The following is a 14,015-nucleotide window of genomic DNA, read 5'->3' on the forward strand; positions in this document are numbered from 1 at the left end:
CTGTGAGCCAAATAAACCTGTTCTTTTTTATAAGTTATGATAAACCATAAGTTTTTGTTTATTTATTCTTTTAATGGGACTGGGGTTTGAACTCAGGGCTTCATGCTTGCAAAGCAGGCACTCTACCTCTTGAGCCACACTTTCAGTCTATTTTGCTATGATTATTTTGAACTATATGCTGAGGATGACCTAGACCCACCATCCTCCCAATTCTCAGCCTCCTAAGTAGCTAGGATTGCAGGCATGAGCCATTGTTGCCTGGTTTAAATCATTGCTCTTTATAAGAAGTGCACTAGAAGTGAAGCAAGCCAACTGGGGCTGTGCAGGGCTGAGTAGGGGCTGGGCTTTTAAACAACTCTTGTCCTCAGAGTTCTCATTGAAATTGGAATCAATACAAGGGCCAGGATAGTTGTCAAAACAAACCATTAGGAAAACAGAATGGCCTAGGACAAAAAGGGTTCATAGTTCCCAAGAGTAGGAAATGGAGCTTGAAATGATTGGCAATTCCCCCAGTATCCAGAAGGTGGCAGCACTGCACCATCTTGCCAGATCAGGCAGGCATTTCATTTAGTTTGTAAGAGATCTTTGTACAGCTATTAAGTGCTAGACACTAGGCTAAGCACTGAAATGAATATAAACATATACACACATATATGTTTATTTTATATTTTATACATATGTATACAGTCTCCTTACAGAGCTCACATTTTACTTGATGAGGTAAGCAGCTAATACAAATAAGTGAATCCTCATAACCAACCGTCAATTAACTCTCCAAACTCCAAAGCTTTATCTTCTTGAGGCTGGAGAAAGGTATTTCTAGGATGTATACATATATCTTTCCTTCTTGAGCAAAATGTACTGAACAGGACTTGAATTCAAACACTGGGTCCAAGTAACCAGGCTTGCTTCTCCATGGGACAGATTGGATGTATTTTCCAAAGATGGCCACTCCAATGTCTCCCATCACATATGTTCTCCTTGTGTGACTTTGAAACACCATCCCCTTGAATCCTAGCAGGGTCGTGCTGTAGTGGAAGGACATTGTGACTTCTTGGGCAAGGTCATAAAAGGCAATTCAGCTGCCACATCTGGGGACTCTGGAGCCCAGCCATCACATTGTGAGGAAGCTTGCATGGCCTATGAAAACAGCAAGAGGAGATAGTCAAGGCTCTAGCCCACAGGACTGGCTACTTTTGTTTTCAGCAAATGGCAGCACCGACTTAGCCACCAGAGGGAGTCGTCTTGGGAATGGATCGTCCAGTCACAAATGTATGTGTTCCAGTTGACATCATGCTGGACAGACACGAGCTGTCCCAGATGGCAGAACTGTGAGCAAAATAAACAACTGCTTTAAGCTACTTAAATTTTGGGGTGACTTGTCATGCAGTAGTAGAGGAGCACAGGCCATTGATATTGATGGGGCTGACTGTGCTGGGCTCTTGGCTAGGAGCTGGAGCTAGGTGAGGATGCACACAGGGTGTACTGTCATAGTTCACTGTCCAACTGGGAAAACAAACTGCAACCAAAGGCCCATAATTCACCTGCCAATGTAAACTTGTTGTGACAAGGTTACCAGGTTCCAGAGACCTCTCCTTTTGGGCCTCCTCTTCTTCAGAGTCATCATGAATCTCCAATGAACTAATGGCTACCAAGAGCCCAGGGGCAACACCCAGGGGTCCTTCCCACCATCTCCAGTGGCCTTGCCAGAGCCAGGTCACATTTTCAGGTTCATACTATCACACCAGCACCCCCAGTCTTCCTCAAGCTTCTATTCTTGGTGTTCCCCTCCTCCTTTCAGGTCATGGACCCGATCTGCTCAAACCATGGCAGACTTTCTGCTGCCCTGGAATAAGGCCAGAGTCTTGGCTGAGGCTTTCAAAGCTCTGTGCAGTGTGCCTTCCCCCACCCATGCCCCCAGCTCAGCCTCAAACCACTCTCTCCTCTCCTTTTTCCTTCCTCCCCTCTAGGGTCTTACCCCCTGCTTCCTCTGCCAAGCTGCTGGGGACATCTCAGCACCATCTTCTCCCCCACTTCCTGTGATATTTATAGACAGAAGAAAGAAAATAATGGGCCCTCATCCCCTCTCTCTTCTCTTCTGGTTCTGTGGTGTACTGTGAGGGGACTGTGTGCATGTTGTAGACATTCTAAACTACACATCCAAGCTGGGTTCCCTCTCCCTGGTCTCTCCTGAGACTTAGAGGTGTAAAATATGGGCAGAATTGTCTCCCTTAGGGTGGATGAGCCTAGAAAAGAGACCTGCACAGGCCTGGATGTGAGCTGGGATGTTTGAGTAAGGAACACTGGGTCCTGGACACCTTTAGGTGGGGTTAGACATTTGGAAAGGACTTCCCCATGAGGACTGACTGGAGGGTCAGTACAAATACAGAAGATTCATCTTCTCAGACCAGGAACTGAGGTGACTGTTAGGAGCAGGTGGTGGAGCGTCCATGTTGTCAACTGAAGGGGAGAGGTGTGTGGAAGCCTCCGAATAATCTGCACTCCCCCTCCCAAGCTCTGGGAGCAGAAAGAACCTGATTTGTCATCTCTTTCCTGGCCCTTACTTGTCTCTTTGCCCCATTCCCTGAGCAGTCAGAGAACTGAGAGGATCAGCTATGTATCAGGGGAGGCGAGCAAGGTGGGGTCAGGGAAGACTGCCCTGGATCAGCTTGGAAACTCAGTAGGCATCATAGTCTGTTTTCTGTTTCTATAACAGAATACTTGAGGCAGGATGACTTATATAGAAAAGAGGTTTATCGTGGCTCATGTTTCTGTAGGCTAAAAGTCGAAAGTTGGGTAGGCACATCTCACTACATCATAACATAGCAGCTAAACACAGGGGGAAGCAGATGTGTTCTGGAAAGAAAAATAGGGATCAAACTCCCTTGCAGGCTAATCCATCCCTCCAGAAGGGTTTTAATTCACAAGGCTTCCATTCATGAGGGTTCTGCCCCATAACCCAAACTCTTCCCACAAGCTCTCCTCCCAACACTGCCATCTTGGAGCATTCCGGTTCCAATGCATAAGATTTGGGGGAAATGCATTCAAGCCATAGCAGTAGGGAAGGTGGCGTTGCTGGCTTCCTCACTCTTTCTTCTCCCACTGTCATTCCTCTGTGCCCATGCAGGAAGTCACTGCTGATGCAAACACTACTGAGGGAGGAAAGAGGGAGGAGAGAGCGAGATGAAGGGGAGGAGAGAGTGCAGGTGCCCTGGGCATGGCACAAATGCTCATGCTGGCTCTTTCTTTTGGGCTATGATGAGTGCACTGCAGACCCTAGCCCACAGGGTCACTGTTTCCTGTCAGGGGTGGCAAAACATCAGGTCAGTGACTCACATGGCTCCCCACCTTCCAGGCCCTTATCTGGCTGGCCTCCTCTGGAGTGGGCTGGCAGGAGGCCTTAGCAGCTCTATTCCTGCTGATACTCAGCCAGCTCTGGGGGACTCAGGCCAAGCTTTCCCAGAGGTTCTCCTGAAGTCCTCTATCAGACTTTTGGAGAGGGGAGAACAGCACTTTCCTTCAAAAAATTCTTCTCCCAGCTTCATGTCTTTCCCTATGCTGCTTCCATATGAAGTCTGATGATGGGCTGAAGGGCAGGAACTGCTTCCCTCCGCAGGTCAGACACTTTCTTACCTCGGAGCTTTGACCAACGCCTCTGAGACAGGAAGGGCCCCGTGACAAATCATGTTACATGAAGAATGACTTTGCCCTTCAGGATATAAAGATCATTTAAAGATAAATATAGCAGCCTCATGAATGAACAAACAAACAAAAACCCTGCTCCAAATTTTCACTGACTTAAAAAGGACCTGCTATAAAGCCCCTTAAGGAAGATTTACAGCCAGAAGAGGGACTGTCCTTTGTCACATAGTGAGCAGTTGTCCCCACAGGCTTCACGGGGAGCTGTCACCCCTCCCATGTGCTCTCTCCTACCTGCACCTTAGTAAGTGGACACATAGACTCCTGCCTTTGGCTGTTCAAGGAGTCATACTCTTTTGTAGAATTTGGGGTGCCTATTTTGTCTTTTCCCTTATGAATCTACCTGATGTTAGTTAACACTTAAAGGCCCAGAACCTAAACCAGTTGAGGAAAAAAAGATTTTCTTCCAATATACCTCCTCCTCTTGCCCACAGTGTGGATGACTACCCTGGAGCTCTTATTTGATACCTTCCAATGTCAGTGAATAGCAAAGGATCATTCTCTCTTTCTCTATCTCCCACACGTTAACTGTTTTAGAAACGATGGACAGAGAGGCCCACACCTACAGGAGACTATTCTGCCACATTTATTACTGAAACAAGGCGCAGAAGAATTCTTTTGAGCAGAAGGCAATTGAGAAACAGATTCAAGAAAGCTTTTCTGCTCTCCCTCTATTTTCCTGAAAGCAAACCTCTTCTTCCTTACTAGGAAGATTAAAGAGCGCTTTAGACATTTATCAACCTGGAGGGGGCGCTAGAGAAATCTGCATAAGGACTGCACTGGCCTTTCTCCACCAGAGTTTCCCAAACATTGGGCTTCCCAAGATTGGCTGCCCCTGGAAACTTTTCCCTACCTTGAAAAGTCTCTAAAAATGTACTGTTCTTTATTAAAAATGCCAGAGTTCTAAGGTATCTTTTTGACAGTTACTCTTCCCTAGGTTTTCTCCTTTACATATATGAATATTTATGTTAATAAAATTCTTATTTTTCCTGTTAATCTCTCTTTTGTTACAGGGCATCCCAATCCAGAGTTTAGAAGGGCAGAGGAAAGGTTGTATTTTCTCCTCTACGTTACTTATTTATGTACAGCACTGTACTTTCAGGTTAGGTACAAACAGTGAAGGACTGGTGTATGCCAGCCCTTTGCTGCACAAATTGCACTTGTTTCCTCAGTGGCAATGGCTGAAGGCTGGTTGAATTCTGTTTGTTTTCATTCAGTCTGCTCAAATCACATTCGAATGGAATATGAAATGTCACCAAATGGCTGATTATACAGTGACCATGGGGGAAAAAAAGTAAAACCAATAGCTTCTATTTATTCACTGAAATAGACTTGTAAGTAACTAGTATAAAAACATTGTCCTGTTTGGTAGTGATTTTATTTACTTATTTATTTATTTTTGTGGTGGTGATTTTGATTGACTTCCTCTCTGCTATAGTTCGGATATGGTTTGAGTGTGTCCCTTAAGGGTTCATGTGTTGGGAACTTGGTTCCTAGTATTAAGAGGTTACCACCTCTTAAGAACCTTTAAGAAATGCAGGTTAGGAATGTATCTCAGTGGTACACTGCTTGCCTAGCATGCTTAAGGTCCTGGGTTCAATTCCCAGCACTGCAGAAACAGCAACAAAAAAAACCAGGCCACAAAATATTTTGTTGGGCATAGGAGTGCATTCCTGTAATCCCAACACCCAGGAGGCTGAGGCAGGAGGATTTTGAGAGATTGAGGTCGACCTGGACTATGTAGTGAGACCCTGTCTCAAAAAAAAAAATCAAAACCCAACAGTAACATAAGTAGAGCCTCATGGGAGATGGTTAGGTTATTGGGGTGCACCCTTGGAAGGGATCCATGTGGGAGCTTTCATGGGACTCTGGGCTCTTTCTGGGCTCCTCTCTAATCATGTTTGCTTCTGTCATAATGGATCTGCCATGATATGACACAGCCAGGGGAAGCCTTCACCAGAGCCCAGCTGATGGTGCCATGCCCTTGAACCTTCAGAAAAGCGAGCTAAATAAATTCTTTGTAAGTTACTCAGACTCAGGTATTTTGTTAAAGTATCAGAAAAAGGATGAATGCACTCCTTACTGTGGAAAAATCAGTTCCTCCTCCTTTGCAAATCATCTTAATGTTCCTTTAACTCCATACAAGCTTGTGTTGTTTTTTCTTTTAAATCAGTTATAACATCTGCCTACTTTTCTTAGATCATATAATAAAATAAATTGTTCAGAATGTGTTCCTTTTTACATCTGTATGAGAATCATGATTTCTGTTTTGTGTGTGTGTGTATGTGTGTGTGTGAAAATTGTCTTTACACACAGAGAAGCCTCTGGGAAGAAGCAGCTGGACTTGACTTCCAAAGTAGGGCAGACTCTGAGCCCTGGGTCTTCCCCATCACCATCATGGCCACTCACCACTGCTCAGCTCCAAAGCATTGGAGATGCTCTGGACTCAGCTTTTCTGTGCCTCTATATCACCCCTGTAGCCTGCTGAACAAAAGATGTCTACATACTGTCTAGCTACGGAGTTTCCATTGCCAGTCAACAAGGATGGGCTGCTTTCTCAGACCACTTCTGGAATCAGCTGTTACAGGTCAGGCCCTAAGACTTCCTTCCTTCCTCCCTTCCTCCCTCCCTCCCTCCCTTCCCTCCCTCCCTCCCTTACTCCCTTCCTTCCCTTCCTTCCTCCTTCCCTCCCTCCCTCCCTTTCTTCCTTCCTTCCTTCTTTCCTTCCTTCCTTCCCCTCTGTAGCCTTCTGAACAATGGCCACCAAAGATGTCTGCACACTATCTAGCTATGGAGTTCCACACCTTCTGGAATCAGCTGTTGCAGGTCAGGACCTGGGGCTTGCTTTCTTTCTTCTTTTCTTTCTTTCTTTCTTTCTTTCTTTCTTTCTTTCTTTCTTTCTTTCTTTCTTTCTTTCTTTCTTTCTTTCTTTCTTTCTTTCTCTCTCTCTCTCTCTCTCTCTCTCTCTCTCTCTCTCTCTCTCCTCTCTCTCCCTCCCTCCCTCTCTCTCCCTCCCTCCATCTCTCTCTTCCTTCCTTCCTCCCTTTCTCCTTCCCTCCCTCCTCCCTTTCTTCTTTCCTTCCTTCCCTCCCTCCCTCCCTTCTTCCATTCCTTCCTTCCTTCCTTCCTTTTGTAGTACTGGGGTTTGAACTCAGGGCCTACACCTTGAGCCACTCCACCAGCCCTTTTTTGTGATGGGTTTTTTCGAGATAGGGTCTTGTGATCTATTTCCCCGGGTAGGCTTTGACCCATGATCCTCCTGATCTTTGCCTCTTGAGAAGTGAGGGTTACAGGTGTGAGCCATCATGCCTGGCTGAGACACAGACTCATGCAGACTGCATTTGGGGAGTGCTCACAAGCTCAGCGTCTGTGTGTGTGGGGGGAAGCACATGGGCTCACTGAAAAGAGACCCAGTCATGGTTGGGTCGTGGTAACAGTTGCCAGCCCCCTGGAGAGCACTGGAGCAGCCCTTTGGAGTTGTTTGCACATGGGCAAGAAGGCCAGGCCCTTACACCCCCATGTTGCTGAGTCCTTAGATGTGAGTTGGCTCCAAGAAAAGACAGCCTTGGGGAAGGCAGCTGCCTTCAACCGTGGGCAACCCTTGGTGAGGGACTTGCCTGAGTGCTTTTAGCCACCAGCTTCCAAATGAGTTCTGGAAGGGATAAAGGAGCAGGTCTGGGTACCAAATTGTGATAGCTATCAGAGTGATCACTTATCAAAGTTATATACGATCTTATCACTTCCTCCAATGGCATAAAATAAAATTCACAGGCAGTAAGTCTGACATTCCCTGTCCCTGGACTGCCTCCAGCCTTATCTTATCTGTTTCTCCTGGTTTAGCCTACTGCAGCCATATTAGCCTGCTTTCCATTCATTCTGTCAGCTATTTACTAAATATTTACTAAGGACCAAAGGATGTTGTAGATCAGGGATTGAAAAACTGAACCACACACCAAATTGTGTAGCTGTTTTTATAAATAAAGATTTTTGGAACACACCATGGCTATTTGTTTAAGTATTGTCTATGGCTGCTTTCCTGTTCCAGGAGCACAAATGAGTAGTGATTTTATACATCCTATAAGTCTCTAAATGTCTATGATTTGATTCTTCAAACATCTCTTCTAGATCAGTGCTGTCCGAGGGAGATAATACACATGTAAGCCGGGTGCTGGTGGTTCACGTCTGAAATCTTAGCTACTCAGTAGGATCAAGGTTCAAAGTCAGTCCCAGGCAAATAATTTGGAGACCCTATCTCAAAAAAACCCATCACAAAAATGGACTGGTGGAGTAACTCAAGGTGTAGACCCTGAGTTCAAACCCAGCTGGAGAAAAAAAATTTTTGACACATGTAAGTTTAAAGTTTATAGTAGATACATTAAGTAACTTTATAAAAAAAGTAAAAAATTTTAAATAATATATATAATCTAGTATGTCCCAAATATCATTTAAACATATAACCAAAACAATAAATTATTAACGAGGCATTTTACACTTTTTAATAGCAGGTCTTTAAAAATTCAGTGTTTTAAATTCGGTGTCTCTCTGTTTGGCTTAACTACCATTCAAGTGCTTACCATTCATGAGTGGCTATTGGCTCTGATACTGAACAGTGCAGTTTTAGAAGCAGATGACACAGAAGTGACTAAAGCAGAAGACATTCCCTGCTCTCCTGAGCTTACATTACTATGGGAGAGAGAGACAATGAACAAATAAGTAAAATGGGTTTCATGATGATGTGACAAGTGGTGACTATGGCTCTCTGAGGAGAGGACTGCTGGACTTCCAGTTTGGAGCCCTCCTGGACTCTGCCTGGGCTGATTTCAGTCTGTGTCCTTTCACCGAAGTAAACCAAATCATGAGTATAAAAGCTTGCAGTGAGTTTTCTGAGTTCTTCTAGCAAATTCTCAAACCTGGCAAGGGGGGGGTTGGAAGCCCACTGAACATGAATTGGTGTCAGAGGTGAGGGTGGTCTCTTGTGGGGACTGTGCCCTCTAACTGTCCAATTGACCTAAACTCTGTGGGAGGTGACACTTGGTGAAGACCTGAAGTAAGTAAAGGGACGGAGCAGAGTCACCAAGAGGAGCACCAGTACTCACTCTCTTGCTGAACCAGTGCTCATATTTCAAGATTGGAGCCTCAGGATTAAGTTTTAAGTTAAAACTGAGGTTAGGGCAAGGGGATTAGGGTGCTTTAAAGCTGGTCTGTAGTTAGGGTTTAAACATTAGTGCTTAGCACTCAGTGTTGAGAAGTTTATGTCATTGTCAAGAGTGGTACTCGGTATATGTGGTTTATGTAACTCAGAGTCACTAGCCACATGGGCGATGAGCACTTGAATGGTATCTTACCCAAACAAAGAGACACTGTAAGTGTAAAATACTGAATTTTTAAGGTCTACTATTAAAAAATGTAAAATATGTCATTGATAATTTATTGCTTTGGTTATATGTTTAAATGATGTTTGGGATATATCAGATTCTATAAAATATATTATTAAAATTTGTTTTACTTATTTTTTATAAAGTTATTTAATGTGTTTATTATAAACTTTAAAGTTATCTGTGTGCATTTGCCTGGATTCTATGAAGCAGCCAGTACACATACCCTCTTTCAATTAAGTGACAGAAATCCACTGAGCCTTGTTTTCAAGATTGGAGATACAAAATATGTAGCCCAAGAAATAATACCCAGTGCACATTTTATCAATGTGTACAAGTCACAGAAAGATGTGGAAAGTATATCACCTATGTACTCTTCTACCAAATGAAACATAAGACAAACTAAAAATAAAGCAAAATGCTCAGAGCTTCTGTAGTAAAGAGGCACAAGGATGAACAATGAAGCCAGTTATAGACAGTTTAATCCAAATACTTTTGATAAAATGAAAAGGAAGGTTGGATGTAAAGTTACCAAGGAATTAAGCATCCATACTTTTCCAACACCTCACACCATAAGGGAGGAGGAAGATTGGCAAGTTATCGTGTCCAGAATTTTGATGATCTGAGAGGGGAACAGAAAACACTTGTTTAAGCAAAATTGGCTATGAAAGTGATAAAGACAGAAAGCAAAATGTGCAATTAAAAGTAATTAAAGTACAAAGTGGCTATCACATAAGGCACTTGGAGATTATTTAGTTTAATTCAGTTTTTTACAATGAACTTGAATACTTTTGAGTTTTGCCTTATTAACTCCATTAATGCAGAAAAAAGAGAATAATTAAAATCATCCTCCATCTTGGATCTTCCTTCATTACCTCCTGAGAGGGATTTCCCAGTCGCTGATCTTGTCTTTCTTCCTTTATTCTCTCATTTTGTTGCAATATGTCATAATTTGTACAAAAGTTGTGTTTATTCTGCACCTATGGTGTACTGATGATTGACCAGCAGCTAGAATTTTATACATTTGAATTCTCCCACTGTTTAGTCCCAGGGTTGCTGATGACATTCTAATGTCTTTCCTTTGCTTGTGACAACATCTACTGTGTTATCATTTGTTATTTTGTGCTGGAAGCTTTTAGGATTGCTTCTTCATTCTTGGTGTTTTAAAACGGGACTGTGCAGTGTTGAGGTGTGGGTCTCCCCACTAGGGGGCAGGGCTTTGCATCTGAAGGCTGTGTCTGCAGGAATTAACCCAGGCCTTCATGTATGAGTTGGTCACCACAGATTTCTGCAAAATCAACAGGAAAATTGAGAAGGATCCAGATGAACAGACAGAAAACATGAAAATCCCAGAAAGGATTGAGGGAACTGAAAGTCTGAAAGCGCTGACTGGTGTGTCTCGAAGTCCATGACCCCCACAACCTCACTTGGCCCAGATTGCTGCTCAGCAATTGTCCCCTTTTCCCATTCCACTCACCCTTCCTTCTCCCCTGCACGAGGATTTCACATCTTACCTCTCATCATTTCAGACCTCCACACAACCTCCCAGGCCCCACCTCAGCTATCACCTCCATTCTTACTTATTTGAGAATTAGAAGAGTCAGAAGAGAATTCTCATGAACTCCCATCACCAGATATACCCAATCGCCTGACCTGATATTCACCCCAAAATGCTGTCTTCCTTCGTTCTAGGTAACTATCTCTACTCTAGACTGAGTCTGGCTCCTTCTGCTATGCCCTTGGTCCCATCCTTTCTGTCCTTCTTAAGGACATGGCTTCACCACTCTCTCTCCTCTCTCCTAAATCATCAGTCCCCCTCTTCACTTACCATTTCCATCTGCATGATGACATGCCCTTTCTTTTGATATCTTAAAAGATCACAGCCTTTCTCCCACTCCTCCAACCATTGCCTCCATCTCTTGTTCTCTTTGCAGGTAAGCATGTTAAATATTTGTCGATACTATAATTTCTCACCTTCCATTCTTCTCTCTCTCTCTCTCTCTCTCTCTCTCTCTCTCTCTCTCTCTCTCTCTTTCTCTCTCTCTCTCGGTGGGACTTCACACTTGCAAAGCAGACACTTGAGCCACATCTACAATCCATTTTGCTCAGGTTATTTTGGAGATGGGGTCTCATGAACTATTTGCCTGGGCTGGTGTCAAGCCACAATCCTCCTGATCTCAGCTTCCCAAGTAGCTAGGATTATAGGCACCCAGCTTCCCATTCTCTCTTAAATGATTTTGCCTCTACCATTCTATCCAAATAAATATTGTCAAGGTCAAGAACAATGAGGTAGAGGTAGGAAGATATATTGGTCTGAAGCCAGTCTGGGCAAAAAGTTCATGAGATCCCATCTCAACAAACAAGTGGGGTATGGTGGTACACATTTGCAACCCCAATTATGCAGGAATCATAAGTAGGGAGGTCCAAGGCTGGACTTGGGCAAACCCTATCTGATAATTAACTAAAAGCAAAAAGAGCTGAAAGTGTGCACTCAAGTATGAAGCCCAGAATTCAAACCCTAGTATTACAAAAAAAAAAAAAATCAGCAATGTAAATCCAGAGGTCAATTCTCAGGTCCTGGTTTCCACTGGTCACACTGTTTTCACCTGACCCAAGACTCCCTATGCTCCCTTGGTTCCTCTCTGACCTCATTTGGCAGCTCCTTCTCTATGGCCGGTTCTCTTTCAATTGCCCACCCTGCAGGGCTCACTTCTTGAGTCTCTTTGTGTCTTTACGTATGCTACCTGGATTTCTTTTTAGAGACCATCTTTAGACAATATATATAGTCCTAACTTCTCTGGTCTTGAGACATCCTTATTTAGCTGCTTATTTAACATCTCCTTTTTGTAGGTCAAAGAGACCATGCTTAGAGAGTCCAGAATTGAGCTCCTGACCCACCCACTCCCTCCTCCAAAATGACTTCTCCACAGTCCTCCTTCATCCCTCAGTAAATAGCACTTCAGGTCTTGTATGACTCAGTCTAAGAGCACAGGACACATGACACATCTGTACATGTTCTATAGCACATTTACAATCTGACATCCTATACTGCCCTCCACTTGGGCCAACTGTGATCATTTCACACCTGAACTTTCTGAAACAGCCTCCTAACAAAAGTGGACTGCTCATCCTGGGTTGTCTGGTGTTTTCTAAATTTGCACAGAAAGATCTGTGTCAGGAAACTCTCAGTCCTGGGAAATCCAAGATGGCAGCTACCTTGCCTGAATTCTACTTGTTCTGTTGCCTCCCTATTTTCTACTCTCACTGGAGCTATAACAATTCTTTGAAACAGCAACTTTTATCATGTCACTTTTCTGCTCCAAACCCCTCAATTGTTCCCACCCCACTCAGAAAGGAAGCCATTGTTTTCAGTGGCCCACAAGCCTCGAAATCCACAGGCTGTGGGCAAAGATGCAGAGTTCAGTTTTGATCAGACATGTAGTAAGGCATCTGGGAAATGTTCTATGGGCAAGGCCCAGAACAGAAAGGAAAATCAAGAGCATTCTGTTTATAAAACAAGACAGATGGCTGTGGAAAACACTGCAAGAAAGAATCCTAGGAAATTAGAAATATTATATGGAAAAAAATTAGTGTTAGGACTGAAGGATAAAATTAGGGAATCTATAGATGGGCACTGATGGCTCATGCCTGTAATCCTCAGGATGCAGCGATCAAGGGGATTGCAGTTTGAAGCCAGCCTGGGCAAATAGTTCAGAGGGATTCTATCTCGAAAAATACCCATCACAAAAAAGGGCTAGTGGAGTGGCTCAGGGTGTAGGCCCTGAGTTCAAGTGCCAGTGCCATCAAAAAGCAAAATAAATGAATAATTAGGGACTCTATTTTTAGGGGTACTAATGGTATAAATAATCTATATATAGCATACTTACTTATTATTACTTATTATGCAAAATTTAAAAATGTATAAATATATGAATTTGCCACAGGATGCCTCCAGCTCACTCCATCTTCAGTGTGGATCTTTCCAAGCCAAAGGACAGTCTTGTACATGACCAGCATATGATCATCTGAATCAGGAAATCACATATCAGTACTGGTAAAACACAAACATCTAGATGATCCAAAGACTATACTGAGACTAGGCAGGGTGGTACAAGCCTGTAATCCTAGTACTTGGGAGGCAGAGGCAGAAGGATAGTGAGTTCCAGGCTAACCTGGACTATACGGCAAGATCCTGTCTCAACTAAAAACAACAAAAACACTACATTCAGGTTTCACCACTGTGGCAGCAATGTCTCTTTCTTGTCTGGTCCAGGATCTCACTTTGCACGTAGTAACTAAGTCTCTGGTCTCCTTTCATCTGGAACATTCCTTAGTGTGTCCACTAATAGCCCTGTTCTGTTGTGCAGGACTCTCAGTCTGTAACACAAAGTTCAGCCTGGTTCTATCGAGGTTTACTTAGGCTGGGACACCAGACAGGTCTTTCTGGGAGGAAAACACAGGAGGCCTGCTGTCCTGTTCTCACTGGGTCACACGAGGGGCACATGACATAGACCTCCCATTCCTAGTGATTGGTACTTATCCCTTGTCAATGTGGTACCTGCATTTTCCTACTTGTAACTGATATTTTGTCCTGTTTTATTCCATGGATCCAATCCCCTGTTAGAATTACTTATGTCAAATCATTCCAGACAATGGACAGCAGGATCACTCAAAACTGGATCCTTTTTCCTTTAGATCTGTCTTCGTTGTCCTTTGACACTTTCCGACACAAGACAATGTTCCAGGCTTATGTTCCAAGTCTCAGCCTTGGAATGTGCTATTCCTCCAAGGAGTCCTGCCATCAAGAATGATGCTCAGAAACTAAGATCTTGGTACTTGGTTGCTCCTGTGGTTATTGATTGGGTTTCTTCTCAGTGTGCAGAGGTGAGACACTCATGCATGCACACACGGGTGTGTGTCCTACACTCAACTCTTAACAAT

This window comes from Castor canadensis, chromosome 17, assembly GCF_047511655.1.
Source record: "Castor canadensis chromosome 17, mCasCan1.hap1v2, whole genome shotgun sequence".
Lineage (NCBI taxonomy): Eukaryota > Metazoa > Chordata > Mammalia > Rodentia > Castoridae > Castor > Castor canadensis.